Source organism: Dendrobates tinctorius, unplaced genomic scaffold (assembly GCF_039654945.1).
Source record: "Dendrobates tinctorius isolate UK_male_01 unplaced genomic scaffold, ASM3965494v1 ptg000057l, whole genome shotgun sequence".
Lineage (NCBI taxonomy): Eukaryota > Metazoa > Chordata > Amphibia > Anura > Dendrobatidae > Dendrobates > Dendrobates tinctorius.
In genome coordinates, this window is record NW_027361725.1 from 27,078,666 (window position 1) to 27,094,463 (window position 15,798).

Genomic DNA, 15,798 nt, shown 5'->3' on the forward strand with positions numbered 1-15,798 from the left:
TAAACTTCTTGATGACACTGCGCACGGTAGACACAGGAACATTCAGGTCTTTGGAGATGGACTTGTAGCCTTGAGATTGCTCATGCTTCCTCACAAGTTGGTTTCTCAAGTCCTCAGACAGTTCTTTGGTCTTCTTTCTTTTCTCCATGCTCAATGTGGTACACACAAGGACACAGGACAGAGGTTGAGTCAACTTTAATCCATGTGAACTGGCTGCAAGTGTGATTTAGTTATTGCCAACACCTGTTAGGTGCCACAGGTAAGTTACAGGTGCTGTTAATTACACAAATTAGAGAAGCATCACATGATTTTTCGAACAGTGCCAATACTTTTGTCCACCCTCTTTTTTATGTTTGGTGTGGAATTATATCCAATTTGGCTTTAGGACAATTCTTTTTGTGTTTTTCCATTTAAGACAAATTAAATGAAGATAATAATACCAAAGAATTTGTGTTTGCAATCATTTTCAGGAAGAAACTGAGTATTATCTGACAGAATTGCACGGGTGTCAATACTTTTGGCCACAACTGTATCTCATCAGTCTCGTATGTAGAATTAGGCGCAAATTATATGTTTAACCTCCCTAAGTGGGATGTTTTAAGAAAAAAATGGGGTAGTATGATGCTGAATCACTACTCATAGACAAGGCGAGGGGACCAGGGTCAGATACCAAAAGAGCTTGTCATCAACAGAGAGGTAAGACAAAGGAGTAGTAAGGTCACAGTCTGAGGTCAGAATTCCATGTAGGTAATGGATCAAGACAAAGGGGCTAGGCAAAAGGATGGTCAAAGGCAAGGTTCAAGGTTGGGCAGCAAAAGATCAGAAACAGAGTACTGAAAAACAAGATACACACACCACATAAGCTATAGCTACTACTGGCAATAATCAGACACTGAAAGCAAACTAAATAGCCAGGTATTCACCCAGAACGAGAGACACCTGGAAGAAACACAGGCCCCTGTCCTGGTTGGCAGCTGGACTGTCACTCATAATATTGACAGCTCAGCACGCTCCTGCCCCAAATTGGATGGCTGAGCTGTCACTCACAACACTGAAAGCTCAGCACGACCCTGATTCTATAGGGTCGCTAAACTGTGACTCACTGTGTCCAAGACACAGTTAATGGTGGAATTGTGACAGGTAGTAAAAATTGGCAAAGCATTCAGTGCTTTTTTGGGCTTTGGGTAAAGCAGGAAAATCAAGAGAGAGTAAACAGGTTAAGTGGGTGGCATGATAATATCCAGATAGGAAAGAAACAGAGTTATTGTTGGATAGATTTAGTAGTGGGAAATTTGAAAGGTTCAAATTAAAAGATGTGTCTGAAATCAGAAGAGTGGGGTTAAAGGAAACACTGAGAAAGGATTCAGGGTTGGAAGGGCCCTTTATCGAACAGCCAATAGCAGATTTAATAGCGTCGCCACTGGGTAATGTCTAATGTCCCAATTCATCAAAGTGTTTACAGCAAAAAAAAACAGTTTGAAAAGTTGCAAAATTTTGGCACAATGTGGAAGTGCGGAAAATTTTTGAGACTTTTTGCATTTCGGTGCCAGTTTTAATCAGCTCAGCCAAAATCAGTGGAGCTGCGGAGGAGATGGGTCGTGGCTACACCAACCGCTCAAATTCTTGGAAAGTGTCGGCATTTCATATGCTAGAAATGTCAGTCCAGTCAATGATGTAGGCGCACACCACTGTAAAAATGCGCCAAATTCATTAAGGTGCAGGTGTGTTATTAATTAAATTGGAGCATTCTTATTCTATTTCAGGCTGGCATACGAAATGCCAGTCTTAGTTAATAGGGGACTTGGTGTCTAAGGCGTTTTGAATGATACAGCATTTGCTTTAACCAAAGAAAGGGAGCATTGGTATAGAAATGCAATTGAGAAAGAGTTATGCAAAGTTCATTTTCAGTCTTTTGAAGGCTGGTGAAGACTTTAGTAAAGAGGCACTGATGACAAGGTGGGCTAGGATTAAGCTTGTCAGCTGTTACTACAATATTGCATTATGTTTTTCTTTTGAGGGGTCTACTAAAGGTATCATTTTAATCATTTGTTTTTTTTTGCATTGGTCCTAGCATGTGTGGGGTCACAGTGCAGAATTTGGAAGATTTTCTACTAATAGGGTGTATAGTAAGAGTTATTTTTAATGGTTTTAACACTCCAATTAATCAACACTAATTATTGATATGGTTCCAATCATTTCAGTATCTAAGCTTGCAGTCCTACTGATGTCTTCAACCAGGGAGGGCCAATAACCGTTTTTTTTGTTACATTACAATCCTGACACTATATCCAAGAAGTATCGTTTCTCTTTGCGGAGAATGACAAGATGAGGAGACTAAAGCCCCCGTCACACACAGCGAACTCGCTAGCAAATTTTGTGACGCAACAGTGATCTCACCAGCAACCGGCCCCCTTGCCGGGTATCGCTGATCATTCATGAAAGGTCAGCACTTTTTTGGGGTCTTTGGTCTCCCGCTGGCCAGCACGCATTGCTGCGTGTGGCAGGCAGGAGAGCAACGACCAGCGATCAGCTAGCTGGTAACTAACGTAAACGTCGGGTTTCTAAGCGGCGTGTGGTGCTTAGAAACCCGATGTGTACCTTGGTTACTAGCTCCCTGCATCAGCGCGCTGGTAACTAACGTACACAGTGACGCGCCCGCACGGCGTCGCTGGTGCTGATCGCTGGTGAAGCTGTCTGTTTGGCAGCTCACCAGCGATCATGTAGCGACACACCAGCGATCCTGACAAGGTAATATCGTTGTCGGGATCGCTGGTGCGTCGCTATGTGTGACGGGGCCGCAATGCTCCTCTAGGAAATATGCAAATTGTCTCTTCAGAGAGTAAGAGGACTAGAACTCCAGTGCCACCTATTGGAAGTAGCAATCCCAACATGTAAGTCATGTAATAAGGCTAGTTAAAGGGTCGACATTGACTTTTAGGATTGCTACTTCTAATAGGTGGCACTAGAGTTCTAGTCCTCTTGCTCTCTGAAGAGACAATTTGCAATCTTGACACTTACGTTCTAACAAAGGAGCCTTTTGATATTCAAAGATGAGAGTCAACTAATTAGAACTTTCCCAGAGATGTTATCCTGTATATGTTAAATATATGTTAGTTGGAGGCTGTTAAGTCTCCAGTACACATACCATGGGAGAGCAAAGCCTTTAGATAAGTTTCAATGGACAGTTTAACATATAAAAGATGACTGGAACCTTGGGGAAGGGAGAGATTGGAAATGTAATGTAAGAAAAATGCTTGTTTTTGATGCAAATGTATTTATTTTACTTTACTGCTTATATGTGTTATTTGAGTGACTGTTTATTTCTTATCTTTTATTAAATAAATTCAGTTTAGTTTACTCAATTCTCATGTGAACATTTCTTATTCATCACATTCACTTAATCCTACACAAAACATAGGGTCAAAGGATTTTGGGGTTTGTGAGTTAATTAAGGATCATTTTGAAGAGTTGTTGGAAGTAGTTCATGTGCCAGTGGCTCATGAGAAGACAGTGGAGCTCGCCAGTAAATTGGTGTATTTAGGGATTGAGGCTTAATTGGCTGAAGGGGTGTGCAGGTTATTTGAGGAGAAAGTTTCAGCATTGTTGGGAGAACCGCAGAACATGAGGAAGAAAGAAAAGGTGACGTTGGAACAGATGCAATCTTTGATGGATTCACTGAATTTTGCCTGTAATGTAATACCCAACATTTTAATCGAGATAAAGGAACCGCTATTAACACCATCTAAGCTACCTTTTGGGTGTATTTACTTTTTCATTATTGTTTCATTAGTTGCTTGGTCAATGGGCCCTATATGTTACGGTGTCATTATATAGCTCTGTGTATTGTGGATCTGTTATCTGGTCTGGGTTATTATACCTTAGTGGTACAAACCTCCAGTCCTATGATACATTCTCCATTTTTAATGAATGGTTTTAATAATGTAATTTCATTAATTCTAAATAAAGTTTTTTGTTCCTAATGGTTTTATGCCTCTACTATTTGTAGGCCATTTTGGGACATCTCAAAATGTTATGGTTTGGAAGGAGAGGTTGAAGATAGTGCCAGCTGCATTGCATTGCATCACCAAATGTGATGGTGAACAAAGATGAAGCCTATGCAGCTGAACAATGACATTCGAGAGGAGATGAGTGGTTGTTCGTCCAAAAATAAAAGTAATGCGGTCATACATGAGACAGAGGATGAATGTCTGTCGTCTCGGTGCTGAAGGTGGAGAGGTTTAGGAAAAAGTTTACTAAGGCCATTGGATGAAATATGGACCCTCATAAAAGGAACCAGACAACGGTAAATACAGGGATTAAAACATCTCTCCAGCGATTTTTCTTTTATTTCTTTGCTAGGGATCATGAATGTGAGTACCGTACGCAACGGTAGCCGTCATCACCCTTTTTCAGCCCTGCTACGGCACTACGTGACTTCACTTGTGACCTAACCAATCACACAGTAGATAAAGTATATACAAAAAATATTGAGTGTCAATTCATTTCACCACTTCTGTGTTAGAAATAAGTATCTCAGGAGACTTCCAGGGTAGATGGACTGTTGTCTGGGTGTGGTGCACAGAGTATGCACTGTTCTGACTTCCAGGTCAGACAGCTCTAAATGACCCCAAAGGGGATGTTTTCCAACACCAAAGGAAAGTAATTAAGACAAAGACTCTAATCATATAGGATAAAAAAAATGGGAGACTGTGTACATGTTAAAAAAACTCATAAGGATTAAAAACATTTTACCCAAAACGTGTAAGCTTTATGGGTTTTTTTAATATGACCACATTCAGCATTTTCTTTTCTTATATGATTAAAGGCTAAGTTGGAACCACTTTCCTTTGGTTCTGTAGAACACCCTCTTTTGGACCATTTTAATCACACAATGGTTGCTTTGTGAAGCAGAGGTTCTATGCAGGTGTGAGACTCTGTAGCCTTGCTCGGAGTCCCATAGAATCATATTGAGAAAAGTGACTTCTGGAACACATGGTGATCCGGCCGCTTACAAATGTTGTTACGTGGGGCCGATTGACCGGAGCACGTCTGAAAACAGATGAAGATACCAACTGGTAAGTATGTAACTACATTCAATACGCTCACATATGTAATCCCTTAAAAAAAGGATTAAAAAAGAAAAGGTTGGCGCGGGGCTTTAAAGATTACAAATTTGGACACTTGGAGGCTCTGTGTTCTGCAATACAGGGTCCATAAACACTTGCTTGATGGCTGCTTGTGTAAAGGTGGTGGACTGTGCTATCGCGTTCCTACCCCTGAAGACACCAATCGTGTTATGTGTTGTATTGTAGTGTGAACAATGTCCTGCATTTTTGTGAATATCACAATGTAATGTGCCATGTGAAATGTAATATGTTCCTGTGTAATGTATAGAGTGTGATAAGTAATGTAAGTATAATATGCATAGTGTGTAATAATGTATAGTAAAGGATTGTGAGAATCATGTGGGAATAGTGGATGAGGGCAGGTATATTTTGCCCAGATACCTTTCCTATGTGGCCTAGTCTGGTCAGTATATCACCTGGTTACTAATGAATAATGGGAGACGGATATAAAAGGATGTCAGGTGGTTGTGTGAGTGTCTCAGCCTGGGAACACAGAGAGCCTGTCTGTGTGAGAGACACACGTGAGTGAAAGCAGTGCCCACTGCAACTGTGGTTTGGATGGACGGGAGAAGCCCGCCAGTTGGTAGTTAGGTTGTACTTTGTTTAGTTAGTGCCGGACAGGCAAGGATTTGTTTTATGTTTTTTTTTCTGTATGCATTGCTTTCACCTTTAATAAACCTGACCCAGTGTCAGTTATACCCGGACCCCAGCTGTGCGCCTGAGTTTCATGCTGAACGCACGTGACCTTTGACCCCAGCAAAGGCGATCCCAGAGTGTTTTATCACAGGATGTATAGTGTAAACTATAGTGTTATAGGGCAGGTAGTACAGGGATGTAGATAGTTGACTGTAGCATAGGTAGTGACGAGAGGGCTAGTTGGGATAGAGTTAATGTTTGGGACTAGCCCACAGGGGTGGGGTTAGTGTTTGGACAAATGACTGTTTCCTGTAGTTAGGGAGTTCAAGTTTGGAGTGCAAAGTGAGCAGTGATGTTTAAAGTGTGATCCATAGGGAGAGAAGGCTAAGGCGAGGAATAGTGATATTCTGAAAAAAAAAAGTGACCAAAAGGGACAGACAGGCCCTCCAGAGAAGGGTCCTTGGAGAGGACAATGGGTCATGAACCCCAGAGCTTGTAGAGCAGAATGTAACTGGCCTAAACAGGACTGAGTATGTGGAATTAGTAGGAGTCTCGAGTTATAGGGTTCCAGGGTGGCAGTAGTGGAAGAATAAAGACGCAGAACTGCTGAACAAGTAAGTAGACTGGCTGATCAGGACTGGGTTGTGGCGAAATAGGGAAAAACAGTGGCTATAGAGCCCTGGAGTAAACTACAGAGGATGTATACTGTGTGAAATAATGCTTCCTACCGTAAAGGAAACATCCATAATACTTTATACCCACTATCCCTTGTTTATAACCCTTACCAAGTTACCGTTCAGTAAAGAGTTTATTCTGGAAAGCTAATTTCCCTCATTTAACTGTGAAACATCTGGTCCTGGCAAGCCCACAACACTGGCTACATGCAGCATGCATGGGCGTAAGGTCCTCTCAATACAAGTCCACACAACCCGCCAGGACCTACACTTTCATGTAAAGCCACAATATACATGAGCCCTGACAAAAGCAAATTAGAAATACGGCATATGCAAATTCTATGTAATGTCACAAAAATACAGATGACACATTCGCCAGTAAAGCAAAGTTACAACCAACAATGGACCTGTATTATATACAAGTGCATAATATCACTCAGTAACTACGGTATAATTAATGATAGATTGGTATATATAGTGACTTACATAATGGCAGCACAACTCTGCCGTCACCATGTACCACCTACTGTACAGTGGTTGTAACTGGCGGTGAAGTAATCAGGGAATGGTGGATATACATAATCGAGTTAATAACATGTTGTCCCTGGATGGCGGAGGTCCTCTCGGTATCTGATGGGAATTTATATTGGAAAATTGTTAAAATTCCCTGTGGATGTGGGAGATGTTTGTGCAATCACGCCCAGCATTTCTGCAAACTAAAAATATTTTTCCTACTGATTTACCTCTCGGTCTGTCCAGTACACAACTGAAAACCTCCACAGTCTGCTTCCTGAGTGGGCGGACAGTGTCACTGTGACGTCTGCCTTCAGTCACTGAGCACTGCATATTTAAAGGGAACCTGTCACCAGGTTTTCCCTATGTAAACTGAATCTACAACTCTAAGGATATGTGCACATGTTAAGTATTTGCTGTAGACACTTCTGAATAAAACTGTGTTGTTTTTCATGCGTTTTATTTTATGCGTTTTTTCCCCATTTGTTAGATTGGGTGAAAGAACTGACATATGAAACTGCTTCAAATCTACAAGAAAAAAAATTATTTCACTCACTCATTCTGCCGGTACAGCAACACACTGACAAAAACTAGTAGTGTGAACATACCCTTAGGGTTAACTTGTCACCTACACTGCATGCAGAATTATTAGGCAAGTTGTATTTGAGAGGATTCTTTTTATTATTGAACAACAACTATGTTCTCAATCAACCCAAAAGACTCATAAATATCAAAGCTTAATATTTTTGGAAGTTGGAGTTGGTTTTTTTAGATTTGGCTATCTTAGGAGGATATCTGTTTGTGCAGGTAACTATTACTGTGCAGAATTATTAGGCAACTTAATAAAAACCAAATATATACCCATCTCACTTGTTTATTTTCACCAGGTAAACTAATAGAGCAGCACAAAATTTAGAAATAAACATTTCTGACATTCAAAAACAAAAAAAAAAATCAGTGACCAATATAGTCACCTTTCTTTACGATGACGCTCAAAAGCCTTCCATCCATAGATTCTGTCAGTTGCTTGATCTGTTTCCGATCAACATTGCGTGCCGCAGCCTCCACAGCCTCCCAGACACTGTTCGGAGAGGTGTACTGTTTTCCCTCCTTGTAGAGCTCACATTTCATGAGGGATCACAGGTTCTCTATGGGGTTCAGATCAGGTGAACAAGGGGGCCATGTCATTATTTTTTCTTCTTTTAGACCTTTACTGGCCAGCCACGCTGTGGAGTATTCGGATGCATGTGATGGAGCATTGTGCTGCATGAAAATCATGTGTTTCTTGAACGATACCGACTTCTTCCTGTACCACTGCTTGAAGGTGTCTTCCAGAAACTGGCAGTAGGTCTGGGAGTTGAGCTTCACTCCATCCTCAACCCGAAAAGGTCCCACAAGTTCATCTTTGATGATACCAGCCCTTACCAGTACCCCACCTCCACCTTGCTGGCATCTGAGTCGGAGTGGAGCCCTCTGCCCTTTACTGATCCAGCCTTGAGGCCCATCCATCTGGCCAATCAAGAGTTGCTCTCATTTCATCAGTCCATAAAACCTTAGACAAATCAGTCTTAAGATATTTCTTGGCCCAGTCTTGATGTTTTATCTTATGTTTCTTGTTCAAAGGTGGTCATTTTTCAGCCTTCCTTACCTTGGCCATGACCCTGAGTATGGCACACTTTGAGCTTTTTGATACTCCAGTAACGTTGCAGCTCTGAAATATGGCAAAACTGATGGCAAATGGCATCTTGGCAGCTTGATGCTTGATTTTCCTCAATTCATGGGCAGTTATTTTGTGCCTTTTTTATCAACACGCTTCTTGCGACCCTGTTGGCTATTTGCCTTGAAACGCTTGATTGTTCAGTGATCACGCTTCAAAAGTTTGGCAATTTAAAGACTGCTGCATCCCTCTGCAAGACATCTCACAATTTTTGACTTTTCAGAGTCCATCAAATCTTTCTTCTGACCCATTTTGCCAAAGGAAAGGAACTTGCCTAGTAATTAAGCACACCTTATATGTCATTAGACCACACCCCTCCTCATTAAAGAGATGCAAATCACCTGATTTACATAATTGGCAGTTGGCTTTCAAGCCTATACAGCTTGCAGTAGGACAACATGTGTAAAAAGGATGATGTGATCAAAATACTCATTTGCCTAATAATTCTGCACACAGTGTAGTTCACGAGGACAAAATCACGGGCTGCATGAATCAGAGCCTTGGTGCACAATTGCTGCCAGATATATTTCTCTCTGAAACGCTCCAGCAATTCAGAAAGGATATCCGGCCAGGGACCATAGCCAGATACGAGACTAGTCCAGCACCGCCCCCAGAGGGCTTCTCCCAATGCTGCTGCAGGTAATTGACAGGTCTCTTCCTTGTGTTTACATAGGGAGAGACCTGTCAATCACCTGCAATGGCACAGGAAAAAAAATGGTCGGGTCGGCACTGGACTATCTGGTCTCCAGCTATGGTCCCTGGCCAGATCTATCATGTACATATTCTCTGAAATGCTGGAGTATTTTAGCGAAAAATATACCTGGCTGCTAGCGTACTGTAAATGTGCCCGGATAAGGTGTTTTCATGCTCGGGTGCTAACAGAGTATCTTCGGTGAGCTTGAATACTATTTTCGAGTCCCCGTGGCTACATGTCTCATGACTGTACGACAGCTGCAACACATGCGGGGATTTCCTGTTTGTTAGGCAATCCCTGCATGTGTTGCGGCTGTCGAAAAGCCGTGGAGACTCAAACATAGTATTTGACCACACCGAAGACTCTTGGTTAGCACCCGAGTGCGCTTGGTTAACATCTTATTTGAGAATGTTTGCTCAACAACTAGTGGGTGCAATCGTGCAGCCAGACTGCAATTCATGCTGCCTTTGCTTTAAGCAGCATTAAGCAGGTGACAGGGTCCCTTTAAGGTGGGTATTAGGGGAAGTGAAAAAATAAAATTAATAACATGCAAGTGTCACCCTGATAAAAAATATCCTTTATTATCCCCTTTTGAAACAGACTCTGCACCACTTACATCATTCCTTTCTTTGCAGTTTGAGGAACATAACTGGGAAATGATGCCTTTCTCATACCAACTTCTCTCCCTCCTTTAGTCATGCAGCAAAAGCTAATTCTGACGAGGATAGTAATAGAGCCCAGATTATATAAGGAAGAGTGCTTCTCAGCGCTGGAGAAGGAGCAACCAGACGCTGCAGTCTTCTGGATCCGCTCCGTTGCGGTAACCCTGTGACACCAGTTTTTTTTATCAGATGGCACACGGACTCGTATAGTTTTATAGGTCCATTCACACATACATGACAATCACGGATCTGAGAATGAGATCAGTGAGGGTCACAGAATGTTCTATTCTGATCCGATTTTGAGGAACAGAATAGGACAAGCTCAATGCGTCTGTAAAAGCACGCAGCACACCGACACTGCACATGGATACAGGAATGTAGCCACATTATGTACAGCACGGGCACTTAGCATATACTATACTCACTTATTATGTATAGCACAGTCCCTTAGTATATAGTGTATTCATTTATTATGATTAGCACAGTCCCTTACTATATAGTTTACTCATTTTTTATGTAAAGCACCGTCCTTAGTTACATAGTTTCCTCTTTTATTATGTATAACACTGTCCATTATTGCACACCATCCTCTCTAGTTATATATGGTGTCTTCCCTTATTATATAGCTTCCTCTGCTGTTATGTCCCCTACATAGTTTATTCTTGTTATTTTTGTTAGACACAGCTCCCTCTTTTATTACACAGTCACCTCTCTTGTTAGATATAAAATGACTTCTGATGGATCAGCCGATGACCAGATGACCAGCCCATCAGCTCCTCCATTAGAAAAGAAGCTGTCCCGTGTTTCATCAACCTTCATTGCATTATATATCTAACAAGACAAGGCTCTATATGATCCAATATGTAAGGGACGTTGCTCTACATAACAAGACAGGGCACTGTGTAATAAGGGATGGCAATATACACTACCGTTCAAACGTTTGGGGTCACCCAGACAATTTTGTGTTTTCCATGAAAACTCATACTTTTATTAATCAAATGAGTTGCCAAATGAATTTAAAATCTAGTCCAGACATTGACAAGGTTTGAAAAAAATTTTTTATTTGAAATAATAATGTTCTCCTTCAAACGTTGCTTTCGTCAAAGAATGCTCCCTTTGCAGCAATTACAGCATTGCAGACCTCTGGCATTCTAGATGTTAATTTGCTGAGGTAATCTGGAGAAATTTCACCCCATGCATCCAGAAGCCCCTCCCACAAGTTGGTTTGACTTGATGGGCACTTTCTGCGTACCATACAGTCAAGCTGCTCCAACAACAGCTCAATGGGGTTGAGATCTGGTGACTGCGCTGGCCACTCCATTACAGATAGAATACCAGCTGCCTGCTTCTTCCCTACATAGTTCTTGCATAATTTGGAGGTGTGCATTGGGTCATTGTCCTGTTGTAGGATGAAATTGGCTCCAATCAAGCGCTGTCAACAGGGTATGGCATGGCGTTGCAAAATGGAGTGATAGCCTTCCTTATTCAAAATCCCTTTTACCTTGTACAAATCTCCCACTTTACCAGCACCAAAGCAATCCCAGACCATCACATTACCTTCTCCATGCTTGACAGATGGTATCAGGCCCTCTTCCAGCATCTTTTTAGTTGTGTTGCGTCTCACAAATGTTCTTCTGTGCTATCTAAACACCTCAAACTTGGATTCGTCTGTCCATAACACTTTTTAACAATCATCTGTCCAATGTCTGTGTTGTTTTTCCCATATTAATCTTTTCCTTTTATTAGCCAGTCTCAGATATGGCTTTTTCTTTGCCACTATGTCCTGAAGGCCAGCATCCCGGAGTTGCCTCTTCACTGTAGACGTTGACACTGGCGTTTTGCGTGTATTACTTAATGAAGCTGCCAGTTGAGGACCTGTGAGGTGTCGATTTCTCAAACTACAGACTCTAATGTACTTGTCTTGTTGCTCAGTTGTGCATCAGGGCTTCCCACTTCTCTTTCTACTCTGGTTAGAGCTTGTTTGTGTTCTCCTCTGAAGGGAGTAGTACACACGGTTGTAGGAAATCTTCAGTTTCTTGGCAATTTCTTGCATGGAATAGCCTTCATTTCTAAGAGCAAGAATAGACTGTCGAGTTTCACATGAAAGTTCTTTTTTCTGGACATTTTGAGAGTTTAATGGAACCAACAAATGTAATGCTCCAGATTCTCAACTAGCTCAAAGGAAGGTCAGGTTTATAGCTTCTCTAATCAGCCAAACTGTTTTCAGTTGTGCTAACATACTTGCACAAGAGTTTTCAAGGGTATTCTAACCATCCATTAGCCTTCTTACACAGTTAGCAAACACAAAGTACAATAAGAACACTGGAGTGATGGTTGTTGGAAATGGGTCTCTATTCACCTATGAAAATATTGCATTACAAACCAGACGTTTGCAGGTAGAATAGTCATTTACCACATTAACAATGTATAGAGTGTATTTCTGAATAATTTAATGTTAGCTTCATTGGAAAAAACTGTGCCTTTCTTTCAAAAATAAGGACATTTCTAAGTGACCCTAAACTTTTGAACGGTAGTGTAAGAATAAAGGAGACTATGTAATATATATACATGTATGTGTGTTTGTATATATATATATTGTGGTACAGTAAAGGGTGTTTTACTGGATGGGAGATACATTTCTCCCAGCAGGTTAATGTTTGGCCGGGTTTTTCCCTTAAGACAGGACCTGCGATGATGTCATGGTCACGTGATCAGCCCATGTGATGTTTACCTCACTTGTGGGAGGGGTGATGGGCTATGTAATGGAGATTGGTGTTTGGCACATGGAGAGTGTGTCTGGAAGTTACAGGAACTTGGCTGGACTTAGCCTGAACTTGTAAACAGGATCCCCATGCTGCAGGACTATAGCAGCAAGACTCTCAACAACCCTGGGAATGGCATCTGGCAGATGCCGCGGACCTGGCAGCCGCTTAGTTAAGCCCATCCCGTGCAAGGGGTGAGTCTGGGACCAGTGGTTCTCCAAGATGAAGTATATTTATGTTTTTCCTTACTTTCTGTTAATCTGCTGTTTGCATACGTGACATTAAACCACTGAAATTGGACTTTATGCCTGTGTGTTGCCTCTTTACTGCAGCCCTGCCATTAGCTACCAAAGCAAATCCCTAATATATATATATATATATATATATATATACAGTGGGGAAAAAAAGTATTTAGTCAGTCAGCAATAGTGCAAGTTCCACCACTTAAAAAGATGAGAGGCGTCTGTAATTTACATCATAGGTAGACCTCAACTATGGGAGACAAACTGAGAAAAAAAAATCCAGAAAATCACATTGTCTGTTTTTTTATCATTTTATTTGCATATTATGGTGGAAAATAAGTATTTGGTCAGAAACAAGCAATCAAGATTTCTGGCTCTCACAGACCTGTAACTTCTTCTTTAAGAGTCTCCTCTTTCCTCCACTCATTACCTGTAGTAATGGCACCTGTTTAAACTTGTTATCACTATAAAAAGACACCTGTGCACACCCTCAAACAGTCTGACTCCAAACTCCACTATGGTGAAGACCAAAGAGCTGTCAAAGGACACCAGAAACAAAATTGTAGCCCTGCACCAGGCAGGGAAGACTGAATCTGCAATAGCCAACCAGCTTGGAGTGAAGAAATCAACTGTGGGAGCAATAATTAGAAAATGGAAGACATACAAGACCACTGATAATCTCCCTCGATCTGGTGCTCCACGCAAAATCCCACCCCGTGGGGTCAGAATGATCACAAGAACGGTGAGCAAAAATCTCAGAACCACGCGGGGGGACCTAGTGAATGAACTGCAGAGAGCTGGGACCAATGTAACAAGGCCTACCATAAGTAACACACTACGCCACCATGGACTCAGATCCTGCAGTGCCAGAAGTGTCCCACTGCTTAAGCCTGTACATGTCCGGGCCCGTCTGAAGTTTGCTAGAGAGCATTTGGATGATCCAGAGGAGTTTTGGGAGAATGTCCTATGGTCTGATGAAACCAAACTGGAACTGTTTGGTAGAAACACAACTTGTCGTGTTTGGAGGAAAAAGAATACTGAGTTGCATCCATCAAATACCATACCTACTGTAAAGCATGGTGGTGGAAACATCATGCTTTGGGGCTGTTTCTCTGCAAAGGGGCCAGGACGACTGATCCGGGTACATGAAAGAATGAATGGGGCCATGTATCGTGAGATTTTGAGTGCAAACCTCCTTCCATCAGCAAGGGCATTGAAGATGAAACGTGGCTGGGTCTTTCAACATGACAATGATCCAAAGCACACCGCCAGGGCAACGAAGGAGTGGCTTCGTAAGAAGCATTTCAAGGTCCTGGAGTGGCCTAGCCAGTCTCCAGATCTCAACCCTATAGAAAACCTTTGGAGGGAGTTGAAAGTCCGTGTTGCCAAGCGAAAAGCCAAAAACATCACTGCTCTAGAGGAGATCTGCATGGAGGAATGGGCCAACAAACCAACAACAGTGTGTGGCAACCTTGTGAAGACTTACAGAAAACGTTTGACCTCTGTCATTGCCAACAAAGGATATATCACAAAGTATTGAGATGAAATTTTGTTTCTGACCAAATACTTATTTTCCACCATAATATGCAAATAAAATGAAAAAAAACAGACAATGTGATTTTCTGGATTTTTTTTTCTCAGTTTGTCTCCCATAGTTGAGGTCCACCTATGATGTAAATTACAGACGCCTCTCATCTTTTTAAGTGGTGGAACTTGCACTATTGCTGACTGACTAAATACTTTTTTTCCCCACTGTATATGCACATATGTAACTTTGTCGCGAAGGGGAGCCTAGACACATTTCTTGCACAGGTGCCCCAAGCTGTCAGTGTCTACCCGTGGCCCATAACACTGTATAGAAAACTATATGGTGCCCATTATACTGTATAGAAGACTATGTGGTGCTGATGATACTGTATGGAGGACTGTGTGTTGCCCATAATACTGTATGGAGGACAATGTGCTGCCCATAATACTGTATGGGGGACTATACAGGAGGAAATAGACTTTTGTATAGGGTACACTGCTAAGGACAGTTTCTACTGGTAGGGTACATTTATCAGTATCCCATTTACCTCTAATACTACAGGTATTAACCCTGAAACCTGTGGACCCTTGATAACCCGAATCCCCTCTGCTTTATGGTATTGTTGAATTTACAATAGATATCACTCATGCAATGTAAGACGTAAGTGAAATCTTTGGCATTGTACTATACCTATATTTCACAGCTGCATCTGTCCATCATGAATTGTAGTATGTGTTAAAGGGGACCACTGAGACTCTTTCGCCAGGTGCCCACGAAAACCTGGAGCCGACCGTGTGTCTATCTGTGCATGTGCGTGTTTATGCATGTGTGTATATGCATATTTATGTGTTAGGGATGGTGGAACGCACTAAATAATAATAGCAAGTGCGTTCGCCGCCCGGGGTCCACCGTGCAGAGGTGTTACACTTCTGCTACGTAATGGCAGATGCTCGACATGGCGGTATAACGCACGCGTGTTGAACGTCACCGGGTGTGCGCTGGGCGGACTCTGTTACTTCACAGAGGTGCCAAAGCGTTAAACACAAATGCCGAGCCTGTTGAACTCACAGGTCTCAGCGGAATGCACGCACGGTATATGGTCACAGGACTCGGGCCCAAGACACAGGGTCAGCGTCCCTCTAGACCTACCGTGCGTGCGACGTCGCAACCGCGGACGCCAATAAATACTGCTGACTGCAGCGCGGCGACAGACACTGCCGCTGTACGACAATGCCTGGTAGCAG

At 42.1% G+C, this 15,798-nt stretch overlaps 1 protein-coding gene across 1 annotated transcript in view; it reads right to left on the reverse strand.

Annotated features, from left to right (window-relative positions):
- The window catches only part of GANC (glucosidase alpha, neutral C), a 202,049-nt gene extending 194,804 nt beyond the window's left edge, over positions 1 to 7,245 (reverse strand). The window contains exon 1 of the mRNA XM_073577850.1: positions 7,180 to 7,245. The gene's annotated coding sequence lies outside the window, so the exon portion shown is untranslated. The remainder of the gene's footprint in view (positions 1 to 7,179) is intronic.
- Between the last annotated feature and the right edge of the window lie 8,553 nt (positions 7,246 to 15,798).